Source organism: Mizuhopecten yessoensis, unplaced genomic scaffold (genome assembly GCF_002113885.1).
Source record: "Mizuhopecten yessoensis strain PY_sf001 unplaced genomic scaffold, ASM211388v2 scaffold10765, whole genome shotgun sequence".
NCBI lineage: Eukaryota > Metazoa > Mollusca > Bivalvia > Pectinida > Pectinidae > Mizuhopecten > Mizuhopecten yessoensis.
In genome coordinates, this window is record NW_018408710.1 from 439,276 (window position 1) to 454,095 (window position 14,820).

Consider the following 14,820-nt stretch of genomic DNA (forward strand, 5'->3'; position numbering starts at 1 on the left):
AATTTTAAAAGTATATGGGAATCCAATGAAGAGACTATAATTGATTATCGCTTGTTCAAATTGATTTAATTTAATTGTCTATTACAAGCGTCTAGGTTAATTGTTTAATTTATTAATTCTGAAAGAATAGTAATGGAAATTATAGATATCTTTGAAATATTAATATTTTTAAAAGTATTTTCTTAAATATGTTGAGGATGACAACTAATACTGAGTGGATGTCTAATCATTTGGTTTATCTGTTTTACGAAATGTTGATAGTGGAGAATGATTCTTGTTTATATAAATGTGCCATTTTGTCACGAACGGGATCTCAAATGGGGTGAGGGGATGGATTAAACACAAGTGGTGCGTTGTTGCACATGATGAGGCAGCTCCCTTTCTTTCATTGCTTACAATAACAATGTGACTGGGTTATATAACGCTTCTACAGAAACTAAAATGTAAAAAAATGTAAACAGCAACTACAAGTTTAAAACGCAGTGGTGCATGGTACACCCTTTGTCGCTTTGATGATTCTGGTGTCGTGTCGCCCGAGTCTAAAAATACCTTTCACAATCCAGTTGGATCCTACCTGGGTAAGTGCTGCATTATGTTCAGCTAAACTGCATTCAACTGCGTTTGAGTGAACTACTACTATAACCGAGTGTGGTCTGTACCTATGTCGGATTAGCCAGGTAAGATTTTTCGGGACATTTATCTCTAGAGGGGAGGAGAATACCTGGTCAGGCTGGGGATGTAGCCAGCGTTCCAATGGTGGGTAGGTGAGTTAGGCTATTTATCACCAACGGGGCATACAACTGGCCAGGAAACAAAGGTATGTCTACCTGTTCAGTAGTGCACAGGTATACACAAAATGGAGGATGGCTTTATAAACGATGAGGAGAATAAAGGTAAGACTGCAGAAAATTTACATCATGAATACTTATCATAAGTTGATATCTGTGTGTATTTTTTCTAGGTTGATGATCATTTATATGAAATCTAAGTCGCGCTGTTACCTGATATACGTAACATTATGCGTAGCCTAACACTGTCTTGCTATACGTGATACATTCATATTGCGGAAAGAGGATTCCACACATTCGTGTTTACTTTTCTGAACAAGATTATTTTTGTTATGTACGAATCGGAACAGATATAAACAATTCTGCTTATACTTCAGATAAATGACTCATTATAATAGGATTTCACTGATATTGTGCTTGCTGAGTACCAAGTGTAGTTACTATGTACAAACAGATATACCAAAGAACTAGGGTAAACACACCATCGAGAACATCGCCTTGTGTTTTAATGGCTACTCTTTTGATATTGTCAGGTGTGTGTGTGTGTTTTAATCTAATCTATGGCCAAGCACTCTGTAACTGATCGTTCCGCTCTGTATAGTTCCAATACAATAGACATTATCCGACTACACCTATTCACATATGACTCAAAAACCCATTCCAGCAATTAAAGTTCATAGGTCACATCCAACCCTCTTAGAAGTAATTCGACGACACATGTTGACAGAAAATGAATCAAATGATAATAGAAGGAACTATAGTACGCAAACACCCACACGGTGATTTTGTAGATACTGACTCATGTTCTATATTTATTCTCTTTCCATAGCATCATTTTTCGTTTTTTCATTTTAAATCATGTCTCAAATTCAAATAATATTAAGATATAGGTGTGGTCGGAGGATAATGAAAGCCAAAGTTTATTTTTCAATTGAGATAAATATGAAAGTATTATATGAAATATTGAGGAAAATAAACATGTCATTCTGAATTCAATTGTGACGTCATTCCATTGTTATCTTAATATATCTCCATTCCAATTACGCTCATTTATATAACGTACAGAGATTCTTTAATATTAGGTGAACCCATTTCCCTGCATTTTCATTGGTTGGATTTGTGATATTAACCCGGTGTTACTATTTTCAGAAACAGCAGGGTGATTGATATTCACTTGATGACGTCAGTTCAATTGTAACGTCACAATTCTCTCTGCAAAATGCAGCCCTTTTCTCCGTATAATTTTCATACATGTCATCTTGTTTAGTGATTAAAACCATATCCAGCATCCTATAAAACAACTAAGGGCTTTTATCTCGGTTAACATTTGGCTATATGGACACGAGGAAGTGTGATTAACCTCGACATCGTCTCCGTCCGTATCTCTTTCTCAGGTTCATATAGCCATATTTTCATCACAACAAAGGCCGCTTTGATAAACATTCGCTTCCGGTTTCCATCAACGGCTGGAGACACCATTACAAATGAAGATGATAACGAAGTCTGCTTACTTAACAGCATGATAACACAAATATTAGAATATTTCACAACCAGGGTATGTCACATTACAGTACGACATTTATACTATGTGAATTCTGGATAGTGGTATTTCAGTTCTGATGATCATTCTACCTGCAGGTTCAGGAAAAGAACAGGCCCCATGGGACCCTTGCTTTTATGAAGGGCCCTTTGCAGACTAGTGACTGTTTTTTCGAATCGTCTGCTTATAGGACGTTACGGAAGCACAATTGATCTGGTTCCCTTCTTTTCTCACTTCCTTATTCTTTCTTTCCGGTAGTGTTTCCCTAAGCGCCCACCTTCATATGATCTTAGCTGTTGCGAGGACGCTGAATAAACAAACACAACAGAGTTCTTTTCAAAAAAAATAAAAAAATAGTTGAACGTCACAAAACACCTAACATATTAAACTGTTGTAAAAACGATGTAACGTTACAATACTTAAAGCTGGCAGTGCAAGTTAAAAAACTCTCAATTGAGATTAAACAAAATATATACGTTGAACAAATGATAACCGGTTCGACGGGTAATGCGCTTTTTATACCCAGCGATACCCATACTCGAACCAAGCAAGGACCAAACTAAAATGTCGGCACTTCATTAGAAACGATAGTCGGAAGAGACGGGGAAAATCTCAAAACCAGAAAAAAATATATGGAAAAAACATGTAATCTCAATTGAAAGCTTTTTAACTTGCACTGTCAGCATTAATTGCTATAGACACACCTAACCTATGTATAATTACTAGACAAACATGATATGTGTGAGAAAGCCTGTTCTATGTGAAGACGGTTTTTGTTATTTGGGATGTATTTTCCTTTGTTTAAACTGTAATTTGTGTGTTCGCCAGTTATTTACTGGGCTTATAAACAGGGGATCTCACTGTAGTCAGACCCAGCATTCACACGCCCATACAACTGCTATAAAGCTGTAAAATCGGGTCTTCATTTAACACAGGACTGTAAATAACATATATTAATACCACACACTGGCCGTGTGGCGCTGATAAGGAAGTCGTGACCTTCCGACCTAATACCCAGCACAAAGCTATACCACTTATGGATCTGAAGTGATAGAGAGAGTCAACATATCACTCTGAGATTGTGATATAACCATATCATATCTCCCATCCTGTTCGATACTGCGTGGCTCTGCTTTCAATATGCATATCAAATAAAGAAAAAATTTTCCCAATGATTCGAGATTTATGCCTTGAAAGTTCACTACCAAAACAATTCTCTATGAAATTTCGTTTCAGGCTTTTAATATTTTCTTTAAAACATTTCATAGTTTATTTTCATTTTATTATCATTATTCTAATAAAATGACCAGTTCACGATGATACTAGGCCTATATATCATCACTCGGGTAAGTGGCGTTATGTATGACCTATATACAGTAGTAGACAGTATTTCTAACAGGAAGTCAATCTTACCTTGTTTGGAAATATGGCGTAGCATTGGACTAAACAGCGGGGATTTCTACAAGCTTATCTGGTATACATGTAATAAAAAGGGGATGGACAAAATAAATCATTCCGGATTTAATTTCTCTCAAATCTATTAATTCTATCGACGCTTAAATCGAAACAGTTCTATATCTATTTCATGTTCAAATACTTAGATAACTTTCAAACAGACTTTTAATCAAATACTTGTAACAGCATATAAATTGACAGAACTGTACTGAAAAATAGAGTTGAATAGTCGTCCAGTTGTTGAATCGACTTTATAAATGGCATATAATGAAAATAAAATATATGATATTGTCGGTAAAGAAAGACAACTCAACTCGAAACGGGTACACAGAAATAGGACATGATAAGGCATTAAAACATCGGTGTTTATTGATTTCTTAACCACATTTGGTATTATCGTTCATGGTGTCATATCCAAGAATGTTTTTCAATCACAAAAATAAAAAATAAAAAATGGAAATAAAAAACAATTATTCCTTAATTGTCAGTTAATTTGTCTTTAATCTTTAGAACCACTTAAAACCATTGTGGAGATTAAGGTCGGTCACACAGTAGAGGCGTAGATTGCAGCTACTCCGATACAAAAACCCTTGTTACAATATTTAACCCATTCACCCCCAAAGTCACATTTTAACCTTACCAAATCAAAGACTGGGCAAGTCCAGGTCAGATATGTAGGGATGAATTAGTTAAAGGTTAAAGGATGTATCGTCATAAAATACTTCCAAATTATGAAGCTGCCTTTTTTGGTAGTATCTTGTTGATTGACATAAATGGAGCCGAAAGGAAATGATTAAGGAAGTCCAAGGTTATTACATTTTAACAGGGATTGATAATATGACATTATTAACTGAATTGTAAATACTTAAGTTATTTTTGCTTATAGCTTTTCTATGTTTGTCTTGATTTTAGATACTGTTTTATTCTATTAACATCACATAGCCATTAATGAAAAAAATGTAAATACATGATTTTGTTGAAATAGTCAATATCACTTTCCCCATTGATTGTACTTTCGCACTACCGAGTAGATGTTATCGAATCTATTCTATAAATCAGTTTCCCGCTTTTTAATCATGGCAATAGGTTCAATAGTGTCCAAGGTAAAATATCAATAATATATGTATATAATTATATCTATATATATATATATATATATATATATGGGCTACATACACAGTAAAAAAATATATTTGGAAGCACGACAGTCCAGTGGTAGAACGCCGGGCTCGTGACCGAAGGATTTCGGGTTCGAGTCACGGCACGGCACTGTGTTGTATATTTGAGTAAGGTACTTTCCTCCGCTTATTCCAGTCTACTCAGCTGTAAATGAGTACGTGGTTGGGCAGTGCTAGAATTGTTGAATGCTAGCTGTTAGCGCCGAAATGGCAGCTCCGGCTGTATGCTCCCAAGGGAGTTGAGAAAGGTATCGACCTACGAACTAGGCTGTGATAAAGCGGTATATAAGAACCTCGAATTATTATTATTATTATTATTATTATTATTACCATCATATTCTCAATCTCCAGATATATTTAAGCATTATAGAAGACCTTTCAAATCTTACATACATTTGTAACCGTTTTCAATGGGACTACATGTTGTGCACGAGTAGTTTACCCGTCCTGATCAATTCGTGTCGCTCTCAGTTATTTGTAGAGTGTTCGTGATGTTTTTATTTCGTTTGGTGTATCATTACTTCCTGTTGACGTCATTTTATAATGAAAGTGAATTCTGTCTTTGTGTGATGATGCTATGTGGTTTTTTTTTAACTTTCAAATCAAACTATCAGTGTTTAATGGACGCGTGATACGATCTGATTGACCAGAGATGTATACAGATTTGACCTAAAATGACCTGGTTTGTGTCATCGATGAAGCAGAAGACCATTTTTGCTATTTGTCTACGTCATACTTTGTAGGTTTTATATTGCTGTAATATATTGGTTTGTGCCATACTTTGTATGTGGTATATTGCTATAGTCTGTTCCATACTTTGTATGTGGTATATTGCTATAGTCTGTTCCATACTTTGTATGTGGTATATTGCTATAGTCTGTTCCATACTTTGTATGCTGCACATTGCTATGGTCTGTACCATACTTTGTATGTGGAATATTGCTATAATCTATTGGCCTGTGTGATACCTTGTCTGTGGTATAGTGCTATAATCTATTGGTCTGTGTGATACCTTGTCTGTGGTATATCGCTATAATCTATTGGTCTGTGTCATACATTGTCTGTGGTATATTGCTATCTATTGGTCTGTGTCATACTTTGTTGGTGGTATATTGCTATAATCTATTGGTCTGTGTGATACCTTGTCTGTGTTATATTGCTATAATCTATTGGTCCGTGTGATACCTTTTCTATGGTATAGTGCTATAATCTATTGGCCTGTGTCATACCTTGTCTGTGGTATAGTGCTATAATCTATTGGGCTGTGTCATACCTTGTCTATGGTATAGTGCTATAATCTATTGGCCTGTGTGATACATTGTCTGTGGTATATTGCTATAATCTATTGGCCTGTGTGATACATTGTCTGTGGTATATTGCTATAATCTATTGGTCCGTGTGATACCTTTTCTATGGTATAGTGCTATAATCTATTGGCCTGTGTCATGCCTTGTCTGTGGTATAGTGCTATAATCTATTGGTCTGTCTGATACCTTGTCTGTGGTATATTGCTATAATCTATTGGTCCGTGCACGTGTGATACCTTGTCTATGGTATAGTGCTATAATCTATTGGTCTGTGTGATACCTTGTCTATGGTATAGTGCTATAATCTATTGGCCTGTTTCATACCTTGTCTATGGTATATTGCTATAATCTATTGGCATGTGTCATACCTTGTCTGTGGTATATTGCTATAATCTATTGGTCTGTGTCATACATTGTCTGTGGTATAGTGCTATAATCTATTGGCCTGTGTGATACATTGTCTGTGGTATATTGCTATGATCTATTGGTCTGTGTCATGCCTTGTCTGTGGTATATTGCTATACTCTATTGGCCTGTGTGATACCTTGTATGTGGTCTATTGCTATAATCTATTGGTGTGTGTCATACATTGTCTGTGGTATACTGCTATGATCTATTGGTCTGTGTCATGCCTTGTCTGTGGTATAGTGCTATAATATATTATTGGCCTGTGTCATACCTTGTCTATGGTATATTGCTATAATCTAATTGTCTGTGGTATATTGCTATGATCTATTGGTCTGTGTGATAAATTGTCTGTGGTATATCGCTATAATCTAATGGTCTGTGTGATACCTTGTCTGTAGTATATTGCTATAATCTATTGGTCTGGGTGATACATTGTCTGTGGTATAGTGCTATAATATATTATTGGCCTGTGTCATACCTTGTCTGTAGTATATTGCTATAATCTATTGCTCTGTGTAATACATTCTCTGTGGTATATCGCTATAATCTATTGGTCTGGGTGATACATTGTCTGTGGTATATTGCTATAATCTATTGGTCCGTGCACGTGTGATACCTTGTCTATGGTATATTGCTATAATCTAATTGTCTGTGGTATATTGCTATAATCCATTGGTCTGTGTCATACATTGTCAGTGGTATAGTGCTATAATCTCTTGGCCTGTGTGATACCTTGTCTGTAGTATATTGCTATAATCTATTGGACTGTGTCATACCTTGTCTGCAGTATATTGCTATAATCTATTGGTCTGGGTGATACATTGTCTGTGGTATATCGCTATAATCTAATGGTCTGTGTGATACCTTGTGTGTTGTATATTGCTATAATCTATCATACCTTGTCTATGGTATATTGCTATAATCTAATGGTCTGTGTGATACCTTGTTTGTGGTATGCTATAATCTATTGGCCTGGGTCATACCTTGTCTGTGGTATACTTTGTATGCTGCACATTGCTATGGTCTGTACCATACTTTGTATGTGGAATATTGCTATAATCTATTGGACTGTGTGATACATTGTCTGTTGTATATCTCTATAACCTATTGGTCTGTGTGATACTTTGTATGTTGTATATTGGTATAATCTATGGGCCTGTGTGATACCTTGTATGTGGTATATTGCTATAATCCATTGGTCTGTGTCATACATTGTCAGTGGTATAGTGCTATAATCTCTTGGCCTGTGTGATACCTTGTCTGTAGTATATTGCTATAATCTATCATACCTTGTCTATGGTATAGTGCCATAATCTATTGGCCTGTGTGCTACCTTGTCTGTGGTATATTGCGATAATCTATTGGCCTGTGTGCTACCTTGTCTGTGGTATATTGCGATAATCTATTGGCCTGTGTGCTACCTTGTCTGTGGTATATCGCTATAATCTAATGGTCTGTGTGATACCTTGTCTGTTTTATGTTGCTATACTCTATTGGCCTGTGTGATACCTTGTTTGTGGTATATTGCTATAATCTATTGGACTGTGTCATACCTTGTCTGCAGTATATTGCTATAATCTATCATACCTTGTCTATGGTATATTGCTATAATCTAATTGTCTGTGGTATATTGCTATGATCTATTGGTCTGTGTCATACCTTGTATGTGGTATATTGCTATAATCTAATGGTCTGTGTGATACCTTGTCTGTTGTATATTGCTATAATCTATTGGCCTGTGTCATACCTTGTCTGTGGTATAGTTCTATAATCTATTGGTCTGTGTGATACCTTGTTTGTGGTATATTGCTATAATCTATTGGTCTGTGTGATACATTGTCTGTGGTATATCGCTATAATCTATTGGTCTGTGTGATACCTTGTCTGTGGTATATTGCTATAATCTATTGGTCTGTGTCATACCTTGTCTGTGGTATAGTGCTATAATATATTGGTCTGTGTGATACCTTGTCTGTGGTATATTGCTATAATCTCTTGGTCTGTGTCATACATTGTCTGTGGTATAGTTCTATAATATATTGGTCTGTATGATACCTTGGCTGTGGTATATTGCTATGATCTATTGGTCTGTGTGTTACCTTGTCTGTGGTATATTGCTATAATATATTGGTCTGTATGATACCTTGGCTGTGGTATATTGCTATGGTCTGTGTGATATCTTGTATGTTGTATATTGATATAATCTATTGGCCTATTGGTCTGTGTCATACCTTGTCTGTGTATAGTGCTATAATCTATTGGTCTGTGTGATACCTTGTCTGTGGTATATTGCGATAATCTATTGGCCTGTGTCATACCTTGTCTGTGGTATAGTTCTATAATCTATTGGTCTGTGTGATACCTTGTATGTTGTATATTGCTATAATCTATTGGTCTGTGTGATACATTGTCTGTGGTATATCGCTATAATCTAATGGTCTGTGTGATACCTTGTCTGTGGTATATTGCTATAATCTATTGGTCTGTGTGATACCTTGTCTGTGGTATATTGCTATAATCTATTGGTCTGTGTGATACCTTGTCTGTGGTATATTGCTATAATCTATTGGTCTGTGTGATACCTTGTCTGTGGTATATTGCTATAATCTATTGGTCTGTGTGATACCTTGTCTGTGGTATATTGCTATAATCTATTGGTCTGTGTGATACCTTGTCTGTGGTATATTGCTATAATCTATTGGTCTGTGTGATACCTTGTCTGTGGTATATTGCTATAATCTATTGGTCTGTGTGATACCTTGTCTGTGGTATATTGCTATAATCTATTGGTCTGTGTGATACCTTGTCTGTGGTATATTGCTATAATCTATTGGTCTGTGTGATACCTTGTCTGTGGTATATTGCTATAATCTATTGGTCTGTGTGATACCTTGTCTGTGGTATATTGCTATAATCTATTGGTCTGTGTGATACCTTGTCTGTGGTATATTGCTATAATCTATTGGTCTGTGTGATACCTTGTCTGTGGTATATTGCTATAATCTATTGGTCTGTGTGATACCTTGTCTGTGGTATATTGCTATAATCTATTGGTCTGTGTGATACCTTGTCTGTGGTATATTGCTATAATCTATTGGTCTGTGTGATACCTTGTCTGTGGTATATTGCTATAATCTATTGGTCTGTGTGATACCTTGTCTGTGGTATATTGCTATAATCTATTGGTCTGTGTGATACCTTGTCTGTGGTATATTGCTATAATCTATTGGTCTGTGTGATACCTTGTCTGTGGTATATTGCTATAATCTATTGGTCTGTGTGATACCTTGTCTGTGGTATATTGCTATAATCTATTGGTCTGTGTGATACCTTGTCTGTGGTATATTGCTATAATCTATTGGTCTGTGTGATACCTTGTCTGTGGTATATTGCTATAATCTATTGGTCTGTGTGATACCTTGTCTGTGGTATATTGCTATAATCTATTGGTCTGTGTGATACCTTGTCTGTGGTATATTGCTATAATCTATTGGTCTGTGTGATACCTTGTCTGTGGTATATTGCTATAATCTATTGGTCTGTGTGATACCTTGTCTGTGGTATATTGCTATAATCTATTGGTCTGTGTGATACCTTGTCTGTGGTATATTGCTATAATCTATTGGTCTGTGTGATACCTTGTCTGTGGTATATTGCTATAATCTATTGGTCTGTGTGATACCTTGTCTGTGGTATATTGCTATAATCTATTGGTCTGTGTGATACCTTGTCTGTGGTATATTGCTATAATCTATTGGTCTGTGTGATACCTTGTCTGTGGTATATTGCTATAATCTATTGGTCTGTGTGATACCTTGTCTGTGGTATATTGCTATAATCTATTGGTCTGTGTGATACCTTGTCTGTGGTATATTGCTATAATCTATTGGTCTGTGTGATACCTTGTCTGTGGTATATTGCTATAATCTATTGGTCTGTGTGATACCTTGTCTGTGGTATATTGCTATAATCTATTGGTCTGTGTGATACCTTGTCTGTGGTATATTGCTATAATCTATTGGTCTGTGTGATACCTTGTCTGTGGTATATTGCTATAATCTATTGGTCTGTGTGATACCTTGTCTGTGGTATATTGCTATAATCTATTGGTCTGTGTGATACCTTGTCTGTGGTATATTGCTATAATCTATTGGTCTGTGTGATACCTTGTCTGTGGTATATTGCTATAATCTATTGGTCTGTGTGATACCTTGTCTGTGGTATATTGCTATAATCTATTGGTCTGTGTGATACCTTGTCTGTGGTATATTGCTATAATCTATTGGTCTGTGTGATACCTTGTCTGTGGTATATTGCTATAATCTATTGGTCTGTGTGATACCTTGTCTGTGGTATATTGCTATAATCTATTGGTCTGTGTGATACCTTGTCTGTGGTATATTGCTATAATCTATTGGTCTGTGTGATACCTTGTCTGTGGTATATTGCTATAATCTATTGGTCTGTGTGATACCTTGTCTGTGGTATATTGCTATAATCTATTGGTCTGTGTGATACCTTGTCTGTGGTATATTGCTATAATCTATTGGTCTGTGTGATACCTTGTCTGTGGTATATTGCTATAATCTATTGGTCTGTGTGATACCTTGTCTGTGGTATATTGCTATAATCTATTGGTCTGTGTGATACCTTGTCTGTGGTATATTGCTATAATCTATTGGTCTGTGTGATACCTTGTCTGTGGTATATTGCTATAATCTATTGGTCTGTGTGATACCTTGTCTGTGGTATATTGCTATAATCTATTGGTCTGTGTGATACCTTGTCTGTGGTATATTGCTATAATCTATTGGTCTGTGTGATACCTTGTCTGTGGTATATTGCTATAATCTATTGGTCTGTGTGATACCTTGTCTGTGGTATATTGCTATAATCTATTGGTCTGTGTGATACCTTGTCTGTGGTATAGTGCTATAATCTATTAGCCTGTGTCATACATTGTCTGTGGTATATTGCTATAATCTATTGGCCTGTGTCATACCTTGTATGCTGTATATTGCTATGATCTATTGGCCTGTGTGATACCTTGTCTGTGGTATATATTTGCCATAATATGCACGTTGTGTATCGTTGTAATCTATTTGTTGCTCAATACTACGTTGTATATGTGTGCACACACGCTGCCAATACGTAATTGAGACTACCTATACCATTATATACGGATGTGGTATTAACCTTCACTATGACCTCAACTTTCCTGTTAGCCAATCTACTTTGTATTGAAGAATGCGAGCGCACGATTCGTATCGTCGTCACACCCATATCAATGTGAATTAGGATAGGTATGGATTTCGTAGTAACGTCACTACATTTCAACTATAGGGGATAATCAGATGTAAAACCTCCTCTGAGTTGGACATTATTTACCCTATGGTAGAATATGTTATTAACACACTTAACATACACTATATACTATAGTACATTTGTATGTGAGCCACATAGTATTGTAATATGTTAACAGAAATATATTCGCCAATCGCTCGACCCTTGTAAGAGAAAATATAAGATTTATCTAAATACTGATGAGTTAAATTATACAATTTGGACGCCAAAATTAGCAGATTGATTGAAAGTATCAAGAATGATGAAGGTTCCTGAAGTGGAGCCGAAAGTGATAGACATAATGCACACAGTTTGTATATCAGCGAAAACTCAAACTCACGATTCGAAAGTGCTGGGAAATCATTTACCCCGCCGTAGTTAATTATTTTTTAAACAGTTTTTCATCGTCGATATATCAGACAAATTTGTCGATATTTTTACAATAATTTGTCCACGAAAATATTTCCCCATAACTGGATACAGGTAGTGCGCAGAAAACAGATGCATACGAAATATTGGAAATTCCTCAAATAAGACTACAAAGCCTACCAATTAATTTGATCACAGTTATATGTGATCAACGTGAATTGTTACGTCTTATTTATTTATATTTTCCGTCCAAACTGCATATCAGCTTGTTGAATTATAATTGAAAAGATGAGCTGTTGTTGGGCCCCTGATTTCCAACTTTCACCTGCGTACTCTATTTAATAGCTACCTCAATACTTTGCCATGTGGTGTGTGATGTTTAATTAATTCGTGAAGTGGTCGAATAACGGAAAAAAATACATTTTTTCAGGGAAATCTTCAAATAAAATACTCATTAATGTAAACATTTCATTTGTGCTTTCCTTGTTAGTAAATATCCAATTCTATGAGGAAGAATAAGAAAAAGGGTGTTGTAGGTTTTTGTTATCATGGTTGTAATAAATAGATGATCTTACGTATACGTGAGTGTCCATTTCATATTGATTTATTAAACGAGTTCTTTAATTGTATATGACACGATCCTTTAGGCGAGAGTCATATCAAATTATAGAACGAGTTTAACAAACTCAATATGACACGGACACCGAATGTAATATTTTAATACTTCCATAACATACCTGACTCTAAAGAGGTCAAAACCAAAGAACTCCGATCATGGTATTGTTTGTTCCGCGCAGTGCAAAGAAGTTCCAGATTTTAAATTATTGATGAATAGTTTTTAATCCAATGAAAATAATAAGGACAGAATTAATATTTCAAATTCATTATATGCAAAAGCATCAACATATATCAGAAAAAGAATGCAGTTAAGAAAGTTAGCAATTTTGGCGTCGGAATATGTTCCCACGGTTTTAACCAATCACAGCACCTTCAGGTTTTATTACACGTGTGTATTACCGTATTTATGACACAGTAAAATTGGTCAGTTATGTGATAATTTGAAATAACTCTGTAAATGAAGAAGGATTTCTTATGATATTTTGCAACCACGCATTGATATATGTACATGTATTTATATCCTTGAATAATGTTGATGCTCTGAACCAAAATATAAATCGATAATTTTGACAAAACATGAAATCATCACGGTCCGTTTATATCTCTTTTTTTTTCATCTCTTATTTATTCATGAGTGTTATAATGTACTAAATTGACGGATAAAATGATTTCGATTTTTTTCCAAAATGCAATTTGTTTCGTCTATACTTTAACAAGATAAGGTACAAATTTACCATCTTGAAAGTAATATTATACTTTTTTAAGAGAAAGGTTGATGGACTTGGGTACGAGTATAACTGTAATGTTATGCCATGTTTGGGAAATTCTGACTGTTTCTGTCTTACTAATATGAGGAGAAACAAGACAGTGTCCAGAAAAATTGACGATCAAAGTATTTAAAAATGTTATGATTGCGCTGGAGTAAATAGGATTGCTTTATAGAACTATGTATCAAATGAGAGAGGTTGTGACCAAGCTGACTAAGACTTTGCCTGAGTTGAGGAAGACTTTGATATATTTGACACATACTTGTGCTCGAGTTCAGAAAGATTATGATTGCGTTGAGAAAGTCTAATCCAGTTGTCAAAGTCTGTTGTCGAGTTGACAAGGTATGTGATAGAGTTAAAGGAAGACTATGGCCGAAACGACAATGTCTGTGATCGAGTTAAGGAGGACTATGATCGGGTTGACAATGTCTGTAATCGAGTTAAGGAGGACTATGATCGAGTTAAGGAGGATTATAATCGAGTTAAGGAGGACTATGATCGAGTTAAGGAGGACTATGATCGGGTTGACAATGTCTGTGATCGAGTTAACGAGGACTATGATAGAGTTTAGGAAGACTGATCGAATTAAGGAGGACTATGATCGAGTTAAGGAGGACTATGATCGAGTTAAGGAGGACTGTGATCGAGTTAAGGATGACTTTAATCGAGTTAAGGAGGCCTATGATCGAGTTAAGGAGGATTGTGATCGAGTTAAGGAGGACTGTGATTGAGTTAAGGAGGACTATGATCACGTTTAGGAAGACTATGATCGAATTGAGGAGGACTATGATCGGGTTAAGGGGGACTATGATCGAGTTAAGGAAGACTATGATCGAGTCAAGGAGGACTATGATCGAGTTACGGAGGACTATGATCGACTTAAGGAGGACTAGGATCGAGTTAAGGAGGACTGTGATTGAGTTAAGGAGGACTATGATCGGGTTAAGGGGGACTATGATCGAGTTAAGGAGGGCTATGATCGACTTAAGGAGGACTATGATCGAGTTAAGGAGGACTATGATCGAGTTAAGGAGGACTGTGATCGGG

General features: G+C 35.8%; 1 protein-coding gene across 3 annotated transcripts in view; it reads left to right on the forward strand.

Annotated features, from left to right (window-relative positions):
- The first annotated feature begins 458 nt into the window (after positions 1-458).
- Positions 459-14,820, forward strand: part of LOC110462236 — a 38,021-nt gene continuing 23,659 nt past the window's right edge. The window contains exon 1 of one of the 3 annotated variants that reach the window (XM_021516112.1): positions 459-578. The gene's annotated coding sequence lies outside the window, so the exon portion shown is untranslated. The other 2 variants (XM_021516111.1, XM_021516114.1) reach the window with 2 other exon arrangements.